Source organism: Schistocerca serialis, chromosome 1 (genome assembly GCF_023864345.2).
Source record: "Schistocerca serialis cubense isolate TAMUIC-IGC-003099 chromosome 1, iqSchSeri2.2, whole genome shotgun sequence".
Taxonomy (NCBI): domain Eukaryota; kingdom Metazoa; phylum Arthropoda; class Insecta; order Orthoptera; family Acrididae; genus Schistocerca; species Schistocerca serialis.
The window spans coordinates 1,285,697,833-1,285,723,834 of NC_064638.1; the positions used below are offsets into that span (position 1 = coordinate 1,285,697,833).

General features: G+C 38.7%; 1 pseudogene; it reads right to left on the reverse strand.

Moving 5' to 3' along the window:
* LOC126456903 (lysosomal alpha-mannosidase-like) overlaps positions 1–26,002 on the reverse strand; it is a 225,133-nt pseudogene that overhangs the window by 17,128 nt on the left and 182,003 nt on the right.

A 26,002-nucleotide genomic window follows, 5' to 3' on the forward strand; every position in this document is an offset into this window, starting at 1 on the left:
AAGGGTGATGTACTTGAGGACAATATTATGGAAATGGAAGAGGATGTAGATGAAGATGAAATTGGAGATACGATACTGCATGAAGAGCTTGACAGAGCACTGAAAGACCTGAGTGGAAACAAGGCCCCGGGAGTAGACAACTTTCCATTAGAACTACTGACAGCATTGGGAGAGCCTGTCCTGACAAAACTCTACCATCTGGTGAGCAAGATGTATGAAACAGGCGAAATACCCTCAGACTTCAAGAAGAATATAATAATTCCAATCCCAAAGAAAGCAGGTGTTGACAGATGTGAAAATTACCGAACAATCAGTTTAATAAGCCACAACTGCAAAATACTAACACGAATTCTTTACAGACGAATGGAAAAACTAGTAGAAGCCGACCTCGAGGAAGATCAGTTTGGATTCCATAGAAATACTGGAACACGTGAGGCAATACTGATCTTACGACTTATCTTAGAATAAAGATTAAGGAAAGGCAAACCTACGTTTCTAGCATTTGTAGACTTAGAGAAAGCTTTTGACAATGTTGACTGGAATACTCTCTTTCAAATTCTAAAGGTGGCAGGGGTAAAATACAGGGAGCGAAAGGCTATTTACAATTTGTACAAAAACCGGATGGCAGTTATGAGTCGAGGGACATGAAGGGAAGCAGTGGTTGGGAAGGGAGTAAGACAGGGTTGTAGCCTCTCCCCGATGTTATTCAATCTGTATATTGAGCAAGCAGTAAAGGAAACAAAAGGAAAATTCAGAGTAGCTATTAAAATCCATCGAGAAGAAATAAAAACTTTGAGGTTTGCCGATGACATTGTAATTCTGTCAGAGACAGCAAAGGACTTGGAAGAGCAGTTGAACGGAATGGATGGTGTCTTGAAGGGAGGATATAAGATGAACATCAACAAAAGCAAAACGAGGATAATGGAATGTAGTCGAATTAAGTTGGGTGATGCTGAGGGTATTAGATTAGGAAATGAGACACTTAAAGTAGTAAAGGAGTCTTGCTATTTGGGGAGCAAAATAACTGATGATGGTCGAAGTAGAGAGGATATAAAATGTAGACTGGCAATGGCAAGGAAATCGTTTCTGAAGAAGAGAAATTTGTTAACATCGAGTATAGATTTAAGTGTCAGGAAGTCATTTCTGAAAGTATTTGTATGGAGTGTAGCCATGTATGGAAGTGAAACATGGACGGTAAATAGTTTGGACAAGAAGAGAATAGAAGCTTTCGAAATGTGGTGCTACAGAAGAATGCTGAAGATTAGATGGGTAGATCACATAACTAATGAGGAAGTACTGAATAGGATTGGGGAGAAGAGAAGTTTGTGGCACAACTTGACCAGAAGAAGGGATCGGTTGGTAGGACATGCTCTGAGGCATCAAGGGATCACCAATTTAGTATTGGAGGGCAGCGTGGAGGGTAAAAATCGTAGGGGGAGACCAAGAGATGAATACACTAAGCAGATTCAGAAGGATGTAGGTTGCAGTAGGTACTGGGAGATGAAGAAGCTTGTACAGGATAGAGTAGCATGGAGAGCTGCATCAAACCAGTCTCAGGACTGAAGACCACAACAACAACAACACTCCATCTATTGAAATCTTATCCAAGCAATAGGTTACAACTTGTATATGAAAATAAGCAGAGGTCAGAAATACTCCGTATAGAAAGAGGAAACCCCAAGTCTCTGTTCTTGGACCTTTTCTGTTCATTGTCTATGTTAATGACTTCTCGAATTACATACCGTGTAAGAACATACTTGCCGTAGTCCATAATAACTATAAGTACTTAAGTATAAAATTTTTCAATAAGTTACCATGTTCAGCTCGTACAGTACCACTAAATAAATATAAGAATACATTCCAAACCTGGCTAAAAAAGAATGAATTCTATACAACTGAAGAATACTTAGAAACTAATCATCAAAATATATGTTTTACCTAAGTTATGAAGAAAATGTTTTAATATTATATAAGCTAGTTACTTACTGTGACTCTTTTCTTATATGTGTATTTAATTATTGTATAAAACATTGTTTTACATAATGCTGAAGAAAAGGTCTTTAGTTCATTTTCTCCCCTTTCTGTAACTATTTGAATATCGTACTGAAACTAAAACCCTCTGTAAACTTTGACGAAGCCAATTGTATGAAAAATACTGAAAGGCTAATAAAAATATTCTATTCTATTCTAAAAAAAGAATGTGTTCTGAGCTCAAACATAAAGAGGTAACTTGAACAGAATTACCTCCCCCATGCCAAACAGCATGATTTGCATAAACATCGATCATGTGAAACCCAACTCAAACTTTTCTTACGTGACATACTGAAAGCTTTGGATCAAGGCAGTCAGGTAGGTGCAGTATTTATTGATTTCCAAAAAGCATTTGACTCAATATCACACCTACACTTATTGTCAAAAGTATGATCATTGGGGCATGAAGTGAAATTTGTGACTGGCTTGAGGACTTTTTGGTAGTGAAGACACAGCATGTTATCATGGAGGGAGAGTCATATTTGGATGTAAGAGTAACTTGGATGCACCCTTGGGAAGTGTGTTGGGACTTGTGCTATTCATGTTGCATATTATTGACCTTGCACACAATATTAATGGTAAAAAAAAAAAATAAATAAATAAAAATAAAAAAAAAACTAGTATCGTATAACTATAATATGGAACTGGCCAGTTCATACAAATGCTTGGGACACAGGCTCAGTTGTGAGTAAAGCAGGTGGTAGACCTCAATTTAAAGGTAAAATACAGGGGAAGTGCACTCAACAGAGGAGATTACAAATCGCTTGTGCAACCGGTTCTAAAATATTGCTCAGGTGTGTGGAACCCAAACCAGATAGGACCACAGGGCGTACTAAATGTATACAGAGAAGGGCACCACAAATGGAAGGTTTGTTTGATCCATGGGAGAGAGTCATAGAGATACTAAAGGAACTGAACTGGAAGACTCTTGAAGATAGATGTAAACTATCCTGAGAAAGTCTATAAATAAAGTTTCAAGAACCACCTTTAAATGATGACTCTAGGAATATACTACAACACTCTACATATTGCTCACATAGAGATTGTGAGGATAAGATGAATAATTACTGCACACACAGAGACATTCAAAGAATTATTCTTCCTATGCTCCATATGTGAATGGAATGGGAGAAACCCTAATAACTGATACAATGGGACATACACTCTGCTAAGCATCTCACGGTGGTTTGCAGAGTATAGCTATACATGTAGAATATCATATAACTGTGAAAGTCAGATTAAAACTGTGTGCCGGTCCAGGAAACAAACCCAGGATCTTTGGCTTTTGGTGGCAAGTGCTCATTTGGTAGAGAATGTGTCGATAAAGGCATAGGTCCTCTGTTCATTTTCTGTTCTTGCACATTGTTTTAATCTTCCAGGAAGTTTCGTATCAGTGCACACTCTGTTACAGAGTGAAAAATCCATATAAGCTTGTTGAGCAGAATGTTAATACATCCTCAAACATGTAAGCTGGTCACTTTTGAGCACTGTAGGTTGTGGACAGATGGTACCACATACTTGTATGACTGTACAGCACTGATGTAGGTGACGGCAGTGAAGTGTATTTGTGGCAGGCACTTGTATGGAATCAGCATAGTAAAATGGGATGATGTGAAGTCCTGCCCCAATTTGTTGAAGCAGTAATGCAGACTGTCCAACACGACTACAAGTAATGGTCCATAGCCATTTTTTTACATATTAATGTTGAGTAACTGTGGGCATTCTCATCTTCTAAGATCACAACGGCTGTGTTCAAAGGACTGCACACATTATCCCTAATTTGGTGAACACTTGGACATGCTCCTGCATTTTGAGTGGCCCACTAAATTGCCCAGTCATAATCCCATCAACAATGTCCTTGGCTGTTAGGAACAGGAGCTGAAGCAAAGCAGTGAGTATCCCTGCAGTTCCACTCTACAGAAATTATGGCTTACTGTTATGTATGGATCTAGGTGTAGAGGCTGTTGTAAGCTAATAGTTTACAACATTCCTATATTTTTACTATGTAATATTTTGGTATGTAAAACATAATGTACAAATAGCTGTAACTCTTCTGACGACATCGATTGCATGTAGGTGCTGAAAGATGGATAAAATAAATACATAAATACAGGACATAATCATCAATGAGTGGTTTCTGCTGAAGAACTTTGTGTAATTGAGGCCATTATCAAGGCTAGAGGTAGACATACACAGTATTAGCATGATGTCTTTTGGGGTGAGGAGTGGAGGAGGACGCAGATAAGTCTGTAGTTTTTCATGTCTTGTGTGTTATCTTTCTTGTCAACTACATAAATTATAGCATTGTTCCAGTTTGGGGAAGTGTTTTCCTCCAAAGACAGTCTCAAAATAATTTTTCAACTTCCTTCTGAATTACTTTGCCTCCAGCTTTAATAAGGAGTAAATGATGCATGCAAACAGATGCACTTCAAAATACAGTCACTAAAGCAATTTTTAGAAGGAGGGACACTCATTGAGCAGAAAAAGTTGAGGAGCTACTACAGCAAGAAGACTGTAAAACACTGAAGTCTGTATGCACTTTGCAAAGGACCAGAGTATTCACTATCATTTAAGCCCAAGGAGAAAGAATAAATGGTCACAAGCTCGTTTCGTATGTGGCAGTGCATCACAGAAATATTGAAAATCCTTTTCTGGTGCGTGCTTAAAAAGAGACGTCAGCTGTCCCATAAAAACCTCCAACAATGTATGTGCACCATTATTAAGTAATGGATCTAGGAATATAGTGTATAGAATTTAAATAGCTAGTATTAAATCAAGAATCCCAGCTTATACTACATTGCTGCTGTTAGTAGTATCTTCCATAGGGACGGCAAAGGGAAGTTCAGGCTAATTAAAATGCAAATAGATGCATTTCAGGAGCGATGCTGCTCAGACTTCATGCAGGAGTGGAACAGGAAAAATCACTACTACAATGTTGTACAATGGGTAATATCCTCTACCACTTACTTAGAGGTTTGCAGAGTACAGATGCAGATCAACTATTGTCTTTCATTGTTCATCATCACCATATCATCAGAGTGAACAGATTGCAGCATTCAAAATGTATTTGGATAAACATATTAATGATGAAATTATAATTACATAGATTGAAGTGGGTGAAAATCTTGGCATGAATAAACACATTTAAAAAGTGATTGGTTGCTGTATTCCCCCAACTAATTTAATCCATGATCACTGTGTTTAATCACCAGTATAGTGGCTAAATTAATTAATTCTTAGTTTTCCTATTTTTTGCATTAAATCCTCCATTATCATTTTAATACTTGCAAAAATGTAATTAAGGACTCCCTTGTTAACCCTTATTAGAACTACCTTTTACCAAACTTTGAAATAAACTGAACTATGTGTAAAACTTTTGAAGTTTAGTTTAATTATGAGTTCTGTCACAAATAATGAAAAGTAAAAGAAAGAAATTATGAATTATTATTCATGTAAAGCAAGTAATTCTGTAGTTAAGATGTTTTTTTTCATGTCCTCCGATATCTCGTGGCAGTGCACACAGTGTTTCTGGAAATAAAAGACCATAATGGGGATTAACTGAATCTATAAACAGGATCCAATTTCACATTTTAATTGAAACCGGTATCTCAAGACATACACAAGAACTCAAAAAAATTTGTTCACTATTTAATGACAGCATATTGGTCTGTCCTACTCCAGTTGGTTCTTGAATCAGTACTTGGTAAGTGAATGTTTCTCGAAGTAATGTAAATGACAGGGATTAAATCATTTAATGTTTTCTGTAAACAAGAAATTTAGCTGATTCAGAGTCTTGCCTACTCACAGAAAATTGGTTCAGTAATAGAGATAATATGAAGATCCATGATTAATTAAAATAGTTTCATCTGGAATTGTATTGATCTGAATACTCCCAATCACACAAGAAAGGCTAGTATAGTAGCATCACTATAGATAGTTATACCAAGTTTATTTATTTATTTTATTATCCATCTTTAGGCATTAAAAATTGCAATTGATGTCGTCATTTGTGTATATATACAGTTTACATAACTAACAGAAATGGTGTAATATATTGTAGATCATTATTGTCTCATAAGATACAAAAATTTGTTCTTGATGCTGCACAAGGTATTCGCATTATATTTACATGTATAAGTTTAATCTAAGTGAAACTACACTCCTGGAAATGGAAAAAAGAACACATTGACACCGGTGTGTCAGACCCACCATACTTGCTCCGGACACTGCGAGAGGGCTGTACAAGCAATGATCACACGCACGGCACAGCGGACACACCAGGAACCGCGGTGTTGGCCGTCGAATGGCGCTAGCTGCGCAGCATTTGTGCACCGCCGCCGTCGGTGTCAGCCAGTTTGCCGTAGCATACGGAGCTCCATCGCAGTCTTTAACACTGGTAGCATGCCGTGACAGCGTGGACGTGAACTGTATGTGCAGTTGACGGAAATTTGAGCGAGGGCGTATAGTGGGCATGCGGGAGGCCGGGTGGACGTACTGCCGAATTGCTCAACACGTGGGGCATGAGGTCTCCACAGTACATCGATGTTGTCGCCAGTGGTCGGCGGAAGGTGCATGTGCCCGTCGACCTGGGACCGGACCGCAGCGACGCACGGATGCACGCCAAGACCGTAGGATCCTACGCAGTGCCGTAGGGGACCGCACCGCCACTTACCAGCAAATTAGGGACACTGTTGCTCCTGGGGTATCGGCGAGGACCATTCGCAACCGTCTCGATGAAGCTGGGCTACGGTCCCGCACACCGTTAGGCCGTCTTCCGCTCACGCCCCAACATCGTGCAGCCCGCCTCCAGTGGTGTTGCGACAGGCGTGAATGGAGGGACGAATGGAGACGTGTCGTCTTCAGCGATGAGAGTCGCTTCTGACTTGGTGCCAATAATGGTCGTATGCGTGTTTGGCGCCGTGCAGGTGAGCGCCACAATCAGGACTGCATACGACCGAGGCACACAGGGCCAACACCCGGCATCATGGTGTGGGGAGCGATCTCCCACACTGGCCATACACCACTGGTGATCATCGAGGGGACACTGAATAGTGCACGGTACATCCAAACCGTCATCGAACCCATCGTTCTACCATTCCTAGACCGGCAAGGGAACTTGCTGTTCCAACAGGACAATGCACGTCCGCATGTATCCCGTGCCACCCAACGTGCTCTAGAAGGTGTAAGTCAACTACCCTGGCCAGCAAGATCTCCGGATCTGTCCCCCATCGAGCATGTTTGGGATTGGATGAAGCGTCGTCTCACGCGGTCTGCACGTCCAGCACGAACGCTGGTCCAACTGAGGCGCCAGGTGGAAATGGCATGGCAAGCCGTTCCACAGGACTACATCCAGCATCTCTACGATCGTCTCCATGGGAGAATAGCAGCCTGCATTGCTGCAAAAGGTGGATATACACTGTACTAGTGCCGAAATTGTGCATGCTCTGTTGCCTGTGTCTATGTGCCTGTGGTTCTGTCAGTGTGATCATGTGATGTATCTGACCCCAGGAATGTGACAATAAAGTTTCCCCTTCCTGGGACAATGAATTCACGGTGTTCTTATTTCAATTTCCAGGAGTATACATTAGTACCGGTACTTAAGATCATCTGCACATTGTAAACTCTTCTATTGTATAAAAAAGCTTTTTCTATAAGCCATTTCTTTGTGACACTTTTAAACTCATTGAGTGACACATTATGTTCCTCTATTGGCAACATGTTAAATAGTTTTACTCCAATGTACCTGTAACTATATTGTGTTTTCTTTAGCCTAGCAACTGGGATGTCAATTTACTGTTATATACGTGTGTCATGATGATGGATAGATTGTCGTAGTTTGTGACTGTGTTGGTTTTCTTTTGTGTGTATCAGCCAACTTAGTATAAAGAGGGCTGCAACTGTACGTATTTTTAGATTTTTTAAATATGGTCTATAAGACTCATTATTTCTGACTCCATGGATGCATCTGACTGCCTTCTTTTTCATTTCATTTCATTTCATTTCATTTTATTATCTTCCTGTATATCATTTACATGATGTAGGAATTGTCACAACAAAGTTATCATACTAGTACAAGTACTACAGACATAATAATGGAATATCTCTTTCAAGGCATTTTTTAAAAGTACAAATTTAGACATATAAATTAAAATTTTTGGCAATAAATTTACACACAATCAAAGTACTCATCTACATCATAGAAAGTTTTGCTTAAAAGGTAATTTTTAAGCTCAGTCTTAAATTTTACTTCATCTATTATTGCCTTCATGTACACTGGCAGAGCATTGTAGACTTTTATTCCAAAATAACTTACATGCTTTTGGGTTTGTGTTGTCCTTACCCTTTCTACATACAAATTCTTAAAAGTTCTAGTATTATAATTATGGCAGTCCTCATTTGTACGTAGATTTTTCATATGTGCTCTTGTACACAGAATGCTTTTATAAATATACAGTGATGGTATTGTGAGTATTTGCAGTTCTTTGAAAAGGGGCCTACAATGAGTTCTTGGAGAGTTATGTGTTATGATTCGTATAGCTCTTTTCTGAAATTTGAAGATATCTGTTAAGCTTGATTTAGTTTTACCCCAGAACACTATGCCATAAGACACGATGGACTGAAAGTAAGCAAAATACACTAGTCTAGTACAGTCTGTGCTGCATACTCTAGATAATATCCTCAATGCAAAACATGCCGAATTGAGCCTTTGGGATAAATACTTGAGATGGTCTTTCCAGCTTAAGTTTTGATCAATGTGCATGCCCAAAAACTTTGTGGATTGTACACTCTCTATCTTCTTATCCATTAGTTTTAACTGGAGGTCCATATCTTGAGTTGCTTTGCCATACTGTATATAATTTGTTTTACTTAGATTAAGTGTTAACTCATTAGCATTAAACCAATGTTGAATATATTTCAGGGGACTGATGACCTTCGCTGTTTAGTCCCCCTTAAACATACCAACCAATATATTTCAGGACTATATCAGTTGTGGTAGTTAATGATTTTTTATCATCACTTATAATTATGCTAGTGTCATCTGCGAACAACATTATTTTGGTACAAATATTAGGATTTTTTATGTCATTTATATAAAGCAAGAATAATAAGGGACCAAGAACACTGCCCTGTGGGACACCTATTTCCAATTTCTTTGCATCTGAGACCCACTTGATTTTCTGATTTTTATGTTCTGCGATGACTTCTACTACCTGAGTTCTATCTTGAAGGTAAGATTCAAACCACTGCTTCACAACTCCCCTTACACCTATTGCCTCCATCTTGTTTAACAGAATTTTGTGGTTTACTGTATCAAAAGCTTTAGATAAATCTAAGTTAATTCCTACTACACATTTTTTAGTGTCGAGACTCCTGACAATCTCTTTGGTATAGGCATAGATAGCTGATTCTGTGCTGTGGCCTGAGCGAAAGCCATGTTGATTGCAGTTCAGAAGTTTGTGAGCATCTCAGTAATTTATGAGTCTGGTTTTCATTAATTTCTCTAGAATTTTTGAAAATGATTGGAGATGGGATATTGGTCTATAATTTTCTACCTTGTATGGATCTCCTTTTTTAAACAGAGGTCTAACCTTAGAGATTTTCAACCTCTCAGGAAAAACACATTCACTGAAAGACAAATTGGCAATATGTACCAGGGGCTTTATAATTTGTTTGGCAACTTTTTTTATTATTGACACAGGCACTTCATCTACACCTGCAGACATTTTTGATTTTAGACTCTTTATCACCTTTAATATTTCATTATCATTTGTGGGAGTTAACAACATACTACTGTCTACTTTTGGGGCTGTTAATTTCTCATGTTTGGTAAAGTTTTTACTTAATGACACTGGTACACTTGAAAAGTAATTATTAATGTAATTTGCCAGAGTTTCATCTTTTAATTCAATATTTTCACTATTTTTTAGTACTATTTCCTGATCCTTGAGGCCCTTACCTGTTTCCCTTTTCACAATTTCCCAAATAGTTTTTGATTTATTGCCTGATTTTCTTATTAATTTATCATTGCTTAGTAATTTTGCTTTTGTAATTACTTTTCTATATATTTTTTTGTAATTTGTTACATATTCTTTAAACTTGGGGTCAGTCCAACTTTTCAGTCTATAGTTAAGCATTTTCATGGTCCTGGAGGAATTTCTAATACCTGTTGTGATCCAGGAGTTAGCATGTGTGTGCCCAAATGTGTTTGTTTTGACAAGTTTCTTAGGAAAACACATTTCAAAATTCAACATAAACAGGGAAGAAAAAACATTATATGCAGTGTTTGTGCTAGTTTGTAACAGTACTTCTGCCCATGATTGGTTAGTCAGTGTATTTATGAAGTGACTGCAACTATTTGTGGAGAAGGTTCTTTTGTACATTTGGTATGAACTATTTTTGGTCACAGGGGCTATGGAAAATTTAAGGATAAGTGCATTGTGATCAGATATTCATAGGTCAACATTTATTACATCTATATCTGTGGCATTTATATTTGTGAAGATATTATCTATGAGACTTTTTGAAGAGTTTGTTATTCTTGTAGGGTTAGTTATATGTGGATACAAATTGAAGCTATGTAAAACATTCAGGAACTGATCTTTGGATGCACCTTCAGTCAATAAGTTGACGTTAAAATCTCCACTTATAATTATTGTTGATTTTTTATGATGTAATATTTTGAGCAATGCCTCTAACTTATTTCTAAAAATTTCAGGATCACCACATGGTGATCTGTACACTGACATTATTATTAATTTACTCTTTTGCATATTCAACTGTATTGCTGCAGCCTCAAAATGTTTTTCTTCATTCAAGGATTCAGTTACAGTCATATTTTTAACCTTTACTCCAGGTTTTACATAAATGCAAACACCACCATGTCTTGTTTCCTTCCTGCAAAAATGGCTTACTAATTTGTAAGGAGAAATGCAAATATTTTCTAGTTCATAACTCATGCACCAATGTTCTTGAATGCAAATACAATCTATACTAGCTTCACTGGCTGCAATCTCAAGTTCTAATATTTTATTTTTAATGCATTGTATGTTAAGGCTCATTATTTTTAAATTATTGACATTAGATTGAGAGGAGTTTGTACTCATGTTTCCCAATGTTACCGGCTGTTCCTTGCTGAGGCTGGGTACCAAAATTCCTTAAGAATTACACGTTTCCTGCTCCTTGTATTTCTTACCCCTGGACGTGTCACCATACTTGTTGTATCTGTAGTTGTAGCTGCTGTTTCAGTGGATGCTGGAGGTGTTTCTGAAGCTGATGATTCAGTGGATGTTGGAGATGCTGCCAGTTTTGATGCTGAGTCTGGTTTTGTAAGTGATGTTCCAATTGATACTGGAACTTTTGCTGAAACTGTATTTTCGTTTAAATCTTGAACTACAGTTGGCACTGACGTTACTGTGGACGTTGAAGCTGCGTATGAAGCTGATAAATGATGCTGCGATGGTGTTGATTTTTCTTCTGTTGATGATATCTGAGTGGCATTTTGTACCACTGTTTTTGCCTCTGTTCTTCTGATTGATGGACTAGTCACAGATTCTGGACTTGATTTTGAACCTGCTGGGGAGGGTGGTACATCTGCTGCTGATGATAATGGTTCAGCTGTTTTTGATGATTTCGACACTACTGACAATTTGGCTGATGTGGCTGCTGTACTGGACGACACTTCAGATTTTTTTACTTCTTCTGACGTCAAAGAATCTTCTGTTGCTACCAATGATTGTGGGACATCAGCTCTTCCTATTTCCACTAATGTTGATAATTTAATAAAGCCGTTTTCAGACAGTGTAATAGTGTTTCGTTCTACTTTAGAGTCTTTAATAGCATTCGATATTTCAGCACTCATGGCTTCTTTCCCTTTCATGTTTCTGTGAAGTCCATGCTCTGTAAAATGCTCTCTGCAATCACTATTTATCCCAACGTATGTAGCATTAGGATAACCTCGACATATCTTAGCGAAAATTCTGTTGGCGGTAATAATCTCAGTATTCACGCAAGAGTTTACCATGAGATCATACCTATGAGGGATACTGACAACAAAAAATTTCACTTCAGGCATTTTGTAAATTACTTGCTTTAAAACTGTTGTAGCACGTCTAGTTTCATTGTGGTATACATCGTTGGCGCCTCCAATTATCACACATGTGCTGCCATTCGTCATAGATTGATTACAGCTATTTAAAACTTCACATAGTGGTGCTCCTGGTTTGATTACGCCAGTTACCTTGAATCCTGTTTTCTTAGAACTCATAATTTCGGCTACACCTCTTCCATGGCTGTCTGCTAGAATAAGGATTTCATGTCTATTTTCCAACGTGTGTTTTTTGTTTTGTTTACAAATAGCAGGCCGATTTGTTTTGCTTTGTGAGCGCAATTTAGCGTTGATCACAGAACTGTCCATGTGGATGATGGTACAATTTGATTGTTCTTTCTCCTCTGTGCTATTTTCAAGCACACTAAACCTATTACTTAGTTTTAAAGTTAAGTCCCGCTGTTTTTGTTTTTGGTCGTGTGCTGCTTATTTGACTGGTATTTGAGAACTCTTGTAGGCTAGATTTTGAGGAATTTCTCACACTTATTACCAAGTTTTCAAGCGTTTTTGCGTATTTTATAATATAATCGAGTTCTTTCCTAAGTTCGCTCTCTACATTCACTTGCAAACCTCCCCTGTACATTTCACTGGCTTTGTCCCGCCCGTTGCATTCTATACCGCAGTCGCACTTATTTAGAACTTCCGATCGTGAGAAACAATGGGTATGGCACCACTTATGGTTGAACGCGCAAATTCTTAATCCATGTAACACAATTTTATGGCATATGGTACACTTCACTGACGAAATACGGTCACACATTACCGAGCGATTTGAAACTACATGTAAACTCGCCGCCATCTTTACTTGCGTTGCCAAACAAAGTGGCATATGTTAAATGGGTCTCGAAAAAGGCATAGTATGCATTGAGTAATAACTTACCACAAACACATGACCTTAGTTTACCTAACAAATATGTCTCACATGCTAACTTAGTACAAATATAATCGTTATGACTCTTCCATGTTAATTTTGAGTCAAGATAGAGCCCAAGTAGTTTAGCTGAGACACAATCAATCGTATCACTCTTAACACACAAGCTAAAAAGAATATTTACAGTTATATCATGATTTATATGCAAGTCATTGAGTTGGAACCACTTAATGGATGCTCTGAGATGAGCCTCACTTTCCTCATTTAATTTTCCTAAATCTTTCCCTGCTGTAACAAAAGTTGTGTCATCTGCATAGAGTGTGGATTTACATAACATGGTGCTGGGCAAGTCATTTACATATATTATAAAAAGTAAAGGTCCAAACACAGAGCCTTGTGGTGCACCCTGCATGATATCCAAGACATTTGACCTCATATTGTTAAAATGCACAATTTATTTTCTGTCACTCAGGTAGGATCTAATCAGAGATAGTTCTGAGCCTCTAATACCTTAGTAGTGCAGTTTTTCTAGTAGTATCCTGTGACTGACGGAGTCAAATGCCTTGCTGAGGTCTACAAGAGGGGCATTAACTGATAATTCTGATTCGAATGATGACAGTATATATGAAACAACATCTTCAACTGATTTTGCCATTGACAGGCCAGACCTGAAGCCATACTGAGAGTCACTGAGAATAAAAATCACATACAGATGTTGACTGATTTTGAACTGTATGCAGTATTCCACTACTTTTGATATGATGGGTACAAGGGAGATTGGACGGTAATTATTAGGACAAGACTTGTCGCCTTTCTTGTGCAGTGGAGTAACAACTGCCATTTTTAAGGATGAAGGGAAACAGCCACTGACAAACATCCGGTTCATAAGAGAACAGATGGGATGTGCTATTACATCTGCTTTTTTTTTTAATTACAAAATTAGAGAGACCATAAATGTCTTCTGATTTTGAGTAACTTAATTTTGCTATTGCAGTTTTAATATCTGTTACTTTTACTTCTTTCCATTTAAACACAGGAACCATATCCTCAAAATTTTGTAGAAATGAATTTATATAATTTGAGGTATGGTTGTTGTCACATTTATGGATATGTTCATTTGCAGCACTGTTATTCATACTGGCAGCATTAATGAAGAAGGTGCTGAAATCATCCGGTCTGATACAAGCATGACATGAGTTATTTTTGTTAACATCCTTATTTCTACCCAGATGAGTCTTGATAACAGTCCAGGCTGCTTTGCATTTATTTTGGGACTTATTAATATAATCATCATTTGCCTTGCACTTGCTTAACCTAATTTCTGCCTTGTATTTGTTCCTCAAATTTATGTAGTTTGCTTTTTTGGCTTCACTATTTTTTGATTTGTCATAGGAAATCATTAATAGAGTTCTGAGCCTGTCTAGGTCAGGTGTGAACCAGTTATGCACTGATGTGAGACCATGTTTCCTCAAAGTTCCCTTATTTTTTCTCATTACTTTAGGGCAACAAGTTTTAAATGTATCTGACAATGCACTAATGAATAATGTAAATGCTTTTTCAATATGATTACTTTCCAGCAGAATGTCATCTTTATTTGTGTTCTGTAGTTATCAATGTTCTCTTCATTCACAAGCCTAATGTACTTAACTTTCTGGCAGATTTCTCATCCCTAATGTACTCAATTTTATTGGAGACAGATGCTGGCTCTTTTGTTATCAATTTTAACAAAATGCCTTTATGGTCTGATAAAAAATGAGTATTGAATAGCCCTAGTTCATACCGATTTGTCTCAACATTTGTGATTACATTATCAAGGCAGGCAGACTGTCTTTTTGGGTTCTCATTAATGCAGTGCAGGTCATGCGATCTTAGCATATTCAGAAGATTAAGTTCTTTAGGTGTGTTCTGCCTTATATCAATATTTATGTCACCAAAAATTAAAATCCTATATTGAGGCCACTTATCGACGTATAGTATCAGTTTCTGTAAGGCCTGTGCAAATACTTCAACATCATTATCAGGTGTGCGGCATACAGACACAATTATGATTTTTAACATGGGCAGTAACATTGCTGCTATTTCCAGTACATTTTCTATACAGTAATCATTAATGCTAAGGGTGCTGTAATCCAAGACTACTGACATATATAGAGGCTCCCCCATAGTTGTGTGTTGGTCTACAATAACCTGTTAGTAAATCAAAGCTTGGGGGTACATATAACTGCAGTTGGTCTTCACTTAACCAGTGTTCATTGATACATAATATAATATTCTTGTTCACTCCTAACAAAAAACTCAGGTCATCAGTTTTGTTTCTTAATGACCTGATATTTATATGTACAAATAATAGAGTCATCCTCACAAAGGGGTAGGTCTGGATTCCTCTGTAGCAGTATATCAGTTTGTTCACTTTGCTTGTACGTTCTTCTGTCACTTGTTGATTGTGTTCTTACATCTCTGGCCAGTTTCTTGATCATGTTGGATCCAGATGATGATGAGATGATTTCCCTGGTGCCATCTATAAAAAATCACTGCTCCTCTGTGGAACTTTCCTCACTCTAGAAGATGCGTGTACAGTAGCTTGTTTGTTTTCACTCATGTCTTGCGTACTTGCTTTTCTCACTTTTACAGCTTGATTGCTTACACTCACTGGCTGAACACTTACATTTAAATCATCTGCTCTTTGAATGTTCTTATTCACTGACTGAAAACTTCCTTTCAACTGGCCCATTTGACCTGGAGATGACAACATGACATTTATAGTAGTAGTAGTAGTGGACCGGATTATGGTTTCACTTCTGTTTATATGTGTAGTTGGTGCTCTGGCAGTTTCTGGTGACTTTCTTCTCTGCTGAGAAGTGGACTGGATAACAGTGTCACTTCTGTTTATCATATGAACACCCTGTCCCAAAACTGGTGTCATCATATGACTGCAGTTTACTGAGGAGGTAGCTGCCTTTGTCAATGTTGCCCTCCATGTGCACCTAGCAGAAGTAGTGATAGTTTTGCGTACTTTCTGTTTTCCTTCTGCGTTGAGATGCATCCCATGTTTTGTGTAGTCTTCTCTATGTAGAAATTGGTTCAAGTCAATTACAGTGATGTTTGTACATGGAGATGCCAGGTCCATTATAACACAGTTAAGATTGTACACCATATAGTTGTTTTCTGGCTTATCATATCTGTATGGGATTGTACACAGTAGCAGCCTAGTATGACGCATTCTTGAAATTAATCTTTGTACACTCGTTTTAAAAACTGCTGTGCTTCTGTTACTGTCATTAAAACCTGCAATAACTACCACTAAGTCATCCAAAGTGAAGCCCCTGGAGAGTTCGACTGCTTCCCTGACAACATTTCCAAAGCATGCATTTGGTTTTACTACTGCTGACGTGCTGTAATTGAAAGATGCATTTAAGAGTGATGCACACCCACGCCCATGACTATCAGATAACAGCAGTATATTGTTTTTATGCTTGATCTGAATCATTTGACTACCAGTAACTGTTTTTGTGCAGTTGAAGGACCTTACACTCCATTCTGTTGTGCCTTTTTTTGCAGCAGTATTGTTTTTTGGCGGAATATTGACACTAACGGTTGCTGGTTTGAAATTGTGCACTCTAGGACTATTAGTTACTGTATTTTGTTTTGAATTAGAAAGAAGAGTGTGAGTGTTACGTATTCCAGGTTCACTCTGTAGGTATTTTTCCAGTAATGCATCATATTGATGTTGGAGAAGTTGAAACTCGTCGAATATCATCGAGATAACTTCGTCTTTACTGTTAAATGTTTGACCTTTTCTTTGTCTAAGCATCTTTGACATAGCCAGATTTTTTGCTTTTCGCTAACATTTGTACAGCTGTAATGATAAACAGTCCTGCATTTAATGCACGAAACACCTTTAAACACACGTAGATTGCAATAGCAGTAGTTAATTTCTATCAGTTCCTTAGTTGGACATGTTCGATCTTGTAACGAAATGGACGCTGAGCACATGGCTTCATTGACAGAGTTTACTGCATTTATGCTTCTTTTTTCTGCAACATTAGCAATTATATAATACAGGCAAGATTCAAGGTCGCTTCAGGATGTTCATTTACCACATGTGCATATATGTTATTATCATAATTAGTTAGGAAGTTATTGTTTCCTTAATTTTTAGTTAATATTCTTCTGTAATAATGTATATAAATGAAAAGTTTAGATTGAATGTTCAATAGTAGAGAATTAGGAATAGTCAGTCTGGATCCATGCCCGAAGGGAAGGGTAGCTCAATAGCAACACACAAATGTGTAGTTACCAAGTGAAGTAGACCAAGATGGTAGAATTAGTAAAATCTCTGTTGCTAGGTAATATTTACAACTGGCTTTAAATTTCCTAAATAGCAGAGTCTCATGTAATAATTAGAAATTATTAAAATTAAATTATTAGAGACTACAACTTATTCAGGGTTATAAGACAGCAATAGAGAAAAGTACTATTAAATGGTTGCATGTTAAGAATAGCAAATGGCTGAGGGATTGGAAATATGGGACTAGCATTAATGCTTAAATTGCCTTCCACTTGTGACAACAGTGGAGAAGCAAACACAAACAACTACATTTACTATACAAACAAATACATTTACTTTTGCACATGTTTGACAGGAGGATATTCATATGTATCGAAAATACTGACTCTGTACTCTGTAGATACATACCTCCAAATTTACTACAGTGGCATTTGAAAGGATAGGATCTTCATTATTTTCAAGTATATGTTCTAGCCGCAATAGTACTGTATTATTTTTCCATGGTTCCAAAGTTAGAATGTGAACGTTTTCTGGTACATTTTGGAAGACTCCTGAGAACTGGAATGGAACATCTCAAATGAACCATAACTAAATATGTGCTAGTTTTATATATAATTTAAATTCAAGTCTCACACATTGTTTACATATCACTATTATTATTATTATTATCATTATCATCATTCCTCGGACACAACATTACAAAATTACACACTGTAGTTACACACAAGGAAAAACATAATAAATTAATGTAATGTATTGAGTTGATAATAGAACCAAAGAACCTACAGTCTGAATAGCTGTTTTATAAGCTTGGAGGATCATACGTAGCACAGGATTCACACAGAGCTTCCAACAGTTAAATGCTGTGGACATTGTTGGACCTCATGAATATCATCAAATACAATTTTTGTAAAGAATGGTAGCTAGGGATCAATACAAGAATGTCAAAGGGAAATGCGATGCCAACCACAACTTGCCATGTAAAGAGGAACTTTGTGAATGTGATGAACTTCAATACACATGGTACTTTGTCTGTTGGAAGTAAGTAGTTATAAAGCAAAAATCTCTGTTGCCAGGAAATATTTACAACTAGCTTTAAATTTCCTACATAGCAGAGTCTCATGTAATAATTAGATATACTTTAACTTAAATTATCAGAGACTACAACTGATTCAGGGTTATAAGACACTCATTCATGGTTTTTCTTCACAGAGGTCACTGACATGTAGCCAAACCAACAATTACCACAGCATTTAACTGTTCTTTTTCTCAATTTCTGCTACTATTCCTTTTCTGACTTTTGGGGCCTCTTTTCCCAGAAAAATAATACATGATACTGATTGAAGCAGATCATAGGTATCCTGTTACAAGGCATTCTAAACATTCACTTGTAATGATATTTAATGATTCAAAAAACTACAGACAGTACGCAAACAGTCAGTAATTCAAGAACAAGGTCTCATATACAAGCAATATTATGAAAAGGATAGATTTCGACTTATTTTAGAGATGACATGTTGAGCTGCAAACAGGCACAACAAAAAGACTGGTACGCACTTGAGCTTTCAGCAAAAGCCTTTTTCAGAAAGGAAAAAATGCACACACACACACACACACACACACACACACACACACACACACACACACACACACATAATCACACAAGCAAGCCAGCACACACACAAATGGCTGCTATCTCTGCCCACATATGCTTTTAATAGGTATATTGAATACAATTCCTCCTCCCTCCTCTTTCCTCCTCCCTCCTCTTTGTCCCCCCTCTTCCTCCCTCTGTCTGTCCACCACATCCTCCCACTTCATCCTGTCAATCTCCTCCTTCCCACTCTGTCTATCTCTTCATCTCCTCGTCCCCCTCTCTTCGTCCATTTCTTCCACCACTCTCTCTAACCAATCTCCCTCTGACCATTTCCTCTACCCCCTCTCCCTTTCCAACTCTGCCTCCCCCTCTTCCCTTTCCAGCCGCTCACTATCTCTCAACAGCTCCCACCTGCTTCAAGCATCTCCCCCTCACCCTCCTTCTCTCTCTCCATTTTATCCTCACCCCCCCCCCCTCTCTCTCTCCATTTTATCCTCCCCTCACTCTCTCTGTCCCCTCCTCTATCCATTTCAACCTGTCCCCACCCATTCTCATCAGCCATGTGGCCCCTGCAATACAATTCATCAAAGCAGATTGATACCTTCCCATAACACACCTGTCATGCAGGGCAGGCTAAACATCAGTGACTTAAAAATCATTTATTTGCCCGTGATGAAGAGGTCGCCATGCAAAACAAGTCAATAAAGTGGGCCAATACTATTTCAACAGATCACACCTGTCATGCAGGGCTGCTACATGTCAGGGGCTGGCATTTGATTTGGAAGACCGATACTGTTCCCACACAACATCCCCATAGTGCATGGCAGCCTATACATTAGGGGCTGGCAAAACACTTTTTGCCTGTATCTCCCCTTCTACTGGAGCTATGAGGTTGTATACCCAATGTGCTGATAATCATGAGACCTGCTGTTTCTGTGCCAAATTGGTTGAAATCAATCCAGGGGTTTGGGAGGAGCTCCTGGACATACACATACACTTTGTTTGCTTGTGTCTGCATATGTGCGGATGGATATGTGTGTGTGTGCAAGTGTATACCTGTTGCTTTTTCCCCCTAAGGTAAGTCTTTCCGCTCCCGGGATTGGAATGACTCCTTACCCTCTCCCTAAAAACCCACATCCTTTCATCTTTCCCTCTCCTTTCATCTCTCCTGATGAAGCAACCATGAGTTATGAAATCTTGATATTTGTGTGTGTGTTTGTGTATTTTTTATTGTGTCTATCTACCAGCGCTTTCCCGTTAGTAAGTCACAGCATTTTTTAATACATACACTTTGTTTTGTATACATAACGAAGAATTACTAACAGATTGCTTTGTATACATATATTAGGAGTAAAACTACTGTTAGGAAAAAGCCACTGATATTCCTCTTGAACATTCCAACTGCAGTATTTATCTAATACTATATACTAAGCATTTATATAAGTTTACTCTTTTCAAAAATAGCTGATCCAACTCAGAGAAAAAGCAGTGGTCATAAGAGTTAAAACTTCAATGCTATCAGTATTGTAAAATGCTTCACTATTGTTCAGAAAGCAAAAGCACATGAAATATGATCACAAAATACAGCAATACAAGAATAAAGCTAAAATACTTGAGAATACCACCAAACAATAAACAACCAAGAATTGTGATGCAAATTAAGTAGAGTTACCAGAAAGTAGTTCTTTCAGAAATGATTCAAACAAAATGAAATAATTGACATTCAGATTAAATGCTTACTCTACTGCAGTGGTACCGAATTATAAACAAACAAATATACAGAGTGATTATAATTAAAGTTAAACTTTCAAAACACTGTAGAAATAACACCACTGGTCAGAATGATGTCAAATTGCGATGGAAGATTATCGGGAAGGGGGAAAACGTGGCAAATGAAAAAAAAAAAAAAAAAAAAAAAAAATAGTGTGAAAATTGATCAATAGATTGCACTGTATGTGTCAGAATAAGCAGAAAACACCGGGTACACGGCTTTTCCTCCTCTTGCGTCTGTGACGTTCTCTACGACTGTCTCAATGCAGGATCGTGCTCTGCTAGTAAAGCTGCATTACAAGAATGATGACTGTGTACACGTCACTCTGCAGAGGTTCCGGACACTGAAGGGTTTGAAAAATGGCATCGGTTCAATGATTGCCGTGGGTCTGGAGAAAATGATTTGTACATTTGAAAAGATGGGTCCTTTTGGTGTACAACATGCTATTGGGAGGATACAAATTGATTCAATGTCAGTGGAAGCAGTGGTCACAGCAATGCAGGAGGAGATGAGTGGCGGTGTGCAAATGTGTTGTGTACAGAGAATTGCCCGAACATTGGACATACTCATGAGCAGAGTGTGTAAAATCCTATGAAACATCCCTCTTTACTATCCATTCAAAGTTACCCATGTTCTCAAGTTGGTTCCTGTTGACATGCCAGCAAGAGACTTTTGCTTTAGAATTTCGTGCTTGCATGGAAGTGGGCAATGATTGGCCGTGGAAGATTTTTCAGTCAGATGAAGCCCTCTTCCATGTGACAGGATATGTCAATACACAGAATTGTTGAATATGGGCAACAGAAAATCCACACGCAAATCAACCAGTACCACTTTATCTTCAAAAGGCCTGTGTGTGGTGTGGGCTTACGGCATCATTTATCATAGGACCATATTTTTTCAAAGAGACAGGTGCTTCTGGTCTTGTTACCTGTACCGTCACTGCCAAGTGCTATGAGTGTCTTTTGTGAAACCACATCATCTCTCCAACAGTGTGGATGGGATCATTTTTATGCAAGATGGTGCACCTCTGCACACTGCAAATCCGGTTAAGCAGCTGCTGAAGCACCATTTTGCAAACGCTACAGTTAGCAGTGGCCATTTACCTACAGCATGGCCATCCCTATCACCTGATCTTAATCCATGTGACTTCTGGCTGTGGGGCCATCTGAAAGATGATGTGTTCAGTGTTCTGTTTGCAGACTTAACTGCATTGAAGGCATGCATTGCACAACACATTCTGAATTCCCATTAGTTTTTAATCACACCCCATATTAGGTCACAAAATTTTAGTTTTTATACTCTGGTACTGTAAATTACTATGTACTGATTAACTTCATGTACTGTAAAAGATGATTTGTTTAAAATCACTGTGTATTGTGTAACACTGTGTATTGCAAAAGATTATGTATTGTAAATCATTGTGTGTTATGTAACATTATGTATACAAGGTGCAAACTGTTATATGTATTTACTGTATAAACCATTATATGTATGTATCTTCTAGACTGTAGACTTAATGATGTGTCCTATGTTACAATTACATATCTATATAAAAGCTAATTTATAGGACCAATAAAATCATAGTGACAGTAAGTAATGTTCTCAGAGCTGTTAACATTGCAGCAGGAGCATATGTCTCATTTTAGTGAAAACTTTTCCTGTGAGAACAACCACGAGTAACTAACCTAGCTTTATAACTACTAATCTACATCTACCTCTACATCGATACTATGAAAGCCACTGTATAGTGTGAGGCAGTGCGTACCCTGTACCACTACTAGCCTTTTCTGTATCATTTGCAAATAGAGCGAGGGAAAAACAACTATCTATATGCCTCCATATGAGCCATATTTCTCAAATCTTATGTTCATGGTCCTTACATGCAATGGACATTGGCAGCAGTAGAACTATTTGATGGTCCGCTTAAAATGCCGGTTCCCTAAATTTTTTCAGTAGTGTTTCTCTAAAAGAATGTTGTCTTCGCTACAGGGATTCCCATTTGAGTTACCAAAACATCTCCACAACACTTAAAGTGTTGCTCAAACCTACCGGTAACAAATCTAGATGCCCGCCCTTGAATTGCTTCATTGTCTTCCTTCAATCTGACCTGTACAGATCCCAAATTCTCAAGCAGTAATCAAGAATAAGTCCCACCTGTGTCCTGTATGTGGCCCCCTGTACAGGTGAACCTCTCTTTCCTATCATTCTCCCAATAAACCAAAGTTGACCATTCAGCTGCTTGTTCCACTTCATATCACTTTGAAATGTTATTCCCAGATATTTAAACGACCCAACTGTGTCAAGCACAACACTATAACCAAAGATTACAGGTTTGTTCTTCCTACTCATCCGCATGTTGCGTACATCACATTTTACTTTAAAAACCCACTTAGTGTCAGCACCTTCTTGTTTTTAGTTCATTCACATAGTGTCCACGTCATGTGGTTATTTATTGTTCACATCTCTTCTACTACAGCGTGAAGCCATTCTTCTTTGAATGCTCTGCTGAAGATGTCCCTGAAAGTGTCTGCAGTGTGCAATGTCTCAATGTGCAATTCTGCATGTAGTGCAAATATAGCACCATCTTCCATCAATGCTGGTCATTTTACTTTTCTTACACTTGTCCAGATTTCATGAGATTTCATATCTTCAGCATCATTATCACTTGATATGGAGTCATTTCTGTTGTCATTAACATTTTCTTCACCAATGTTAACTCCATCATTTATGTATTCTGGCAATCACTTTTCCAGAAAGTCATTAACATTTTACACAATCAGACACTTTCAGCTTCTGCAACTCTGGTATTGCACCATGCCACATAGTAGCAGGAACCATCATTTTTAATGCACATGTTGGTGTTCTGTTTATTAAGTAAACTGAAGTCTGTACTGTTTCTGACCAAAAAGATTTTATTGTTCAACACCATGCAGCTAGCTTTCTTTTTAGTGTTTCTACTGTTGGAACCACATGATTACCCTGACGATGGTGAAAGAAATGGATGAGCAAAATTCAGGATGAGGCTCTGCTTCCTTTGTGTGGACATGGATTGAGTGTGTTGGTGCTGACTGGAAGCAAGCAGTGGGTAAGGTAACCTTGACTGAATCAGACTTTTATTCAGGTTTGTACAGAGGTACAGTCTCCATTGGAGGGGCAGCCATTAACCACAAGATGATTTGATGAGTTGCCACCATCAGCAAATACGTCAGGACAGCGGCTTGCGTATGCAGCATCACCCGGTGATGTCAGCGGGACAGAGTAACTGGCAGAGACTGCACACCACAGCTGATGGGTGGCAGCCCTGCCAAGGCTGCTGGCCTGCATTGAGCCATGGAATACAGCACAGGGAAGGTCAACACACTGTAGTCCCCAACATGGTTGATGTCAAAGGTATCTTCCTGCCCTGAGCAGGGATGAGTGACAGCGAATTCAATGAGGAACTGAGTGCAGCAACAGGGTAGCGAGGCAGCTACCTGTTTGGATTCAAACACACATCTCACCAGGGAGGTAGGTGCACTCAGTAGGTGACTCCATGTCATGAAGATCACAGAAAGTCAGTATATAATCTTATGCTCAAGCAGATGCTTTTTGTAGCCTAAATGTAGAGTAGGCGACAGGCTGCATCTCCGTGTACTACAAATGGTCTTCATCTTGAAGTTAGAGGCTGGCTCTGGCAGCGTAGCTCAGTGTCACGTTTATACACTACTGGCCATTAAAATTGCTACACCAAGAAGAAATGCAGATGATAAAAGGGTACTCATTGGACAAATATATTATACTAGAACTGACATGTGATTACATTTTCACGCAATTTGGGTGCATAGATCCTGAGAAGTCAGTACCCAGAACAACCACCTCTGGCCGTAATAATGGCCTTGATACGCCTGGGCATTGAGTCAAACAGAGCTTGGATGGCATGTACAGGTACAGCTGCCCATGCAGCTTCAACACGATACCACAGTTCATCAACAGTAGTGACTGGTGTATTGAGACAAGCCAGTTGCTCAGCCACCATAGACCAGACTTTTCAATTGGTGAGAGATCTGGAGAATGTGCTAGCCAGGGCAGCATTCGAACATTTTCTGTACCCAGAAAGGCCCATACAGGACCTGCAACATGCAGTCGTCGATTATCCTGTTGAAATGTAGGGTTCCACAGGGATCGAATGAAGGGTAGAGCCACGGGTCATAACACATCTGAAATGTAACGTCCACTGTTCAAAGTGCCATCAATGCGAACCAGAGGTGATCGAGATGTGTAACCAGTGGCACCCCGTATCATCACGCCGGGTGATACGTCAGTAAGGCGATGACGAATACACGCTTCCAATGTGCGTTCACCGCGATGTCACCAAACACGGATGTGACCATCATGATGCTGTAAACAGAACCTGGATTCATCCGAAAAAATGACGTTTTGCTATTCGTGCACCCAGGTTCGTCGCTGAGTACACCATCACAGGTGCTCCTGTCTGTGATGCAGCATCAAGGGCAACTGCAGCCATGGTCTCCGAGCTGATAGCCCACACTGCAAACATCATCAAACTGATCATGCAGATGGTTGTTGTCTTGCAAACGTCTCCATTTTTTGAGTCAGCGATCAAGATGTGGCTGCATGATCCGTTACAGCCATGTGGATAAGATGCCTGTCATCTCGACTGCTAGTGATACGAGGCCATTGGGATCCAGCATGGCATTCCGTATTACCCTCCTGAACCCACCGATTCCGTATTCTGCTAACAGTCATTGGATCTCGACCAATGAGAGCAGCAATGTCTTGATACAATAAACTGCAATTGCAATACGCTACAATCCAACCTTTATCAAAGTTGGAAACGTGATGGTACGCATTTCTCCTCCTTACTCGAGACATCACAACAACGTTTCACCAGGCAACACTGGTCAACTGCTGTTTGTGTATGAGAAATCGGTTGGAAACTTTCCTCATGTCAGCACGTTGTAGGTGTCCCCTTCAGCGCCAACCTTGTGTGAATGCTCTGAAAAGCTAATCATTTGCATATCACAGCATCATCTTCCTGTCGGTTAAATTTCACGTCTGTAGCACGTCATCTTCATGGTGTATCGATTTTAATGACCAGTAGTGTATCTTGGTACTTCCTGAGGACATGGGAACACAGTGAGACAGAGTCTGATTAAGTACTTATGTGAACCAGGTCAGTTAGTGTTTTCCTTCCACCAATATTTTAGAGTGGAAATCAAAACAAGTTAGCACACTCACTCACCACTATCATGTAACAGTGACTTCACTTGCCCCATTTTTTTCATCTAGTCAGCTGTTATGTCAACTCTGTTACAGCTGAGAGATGTCTGAACTTCACT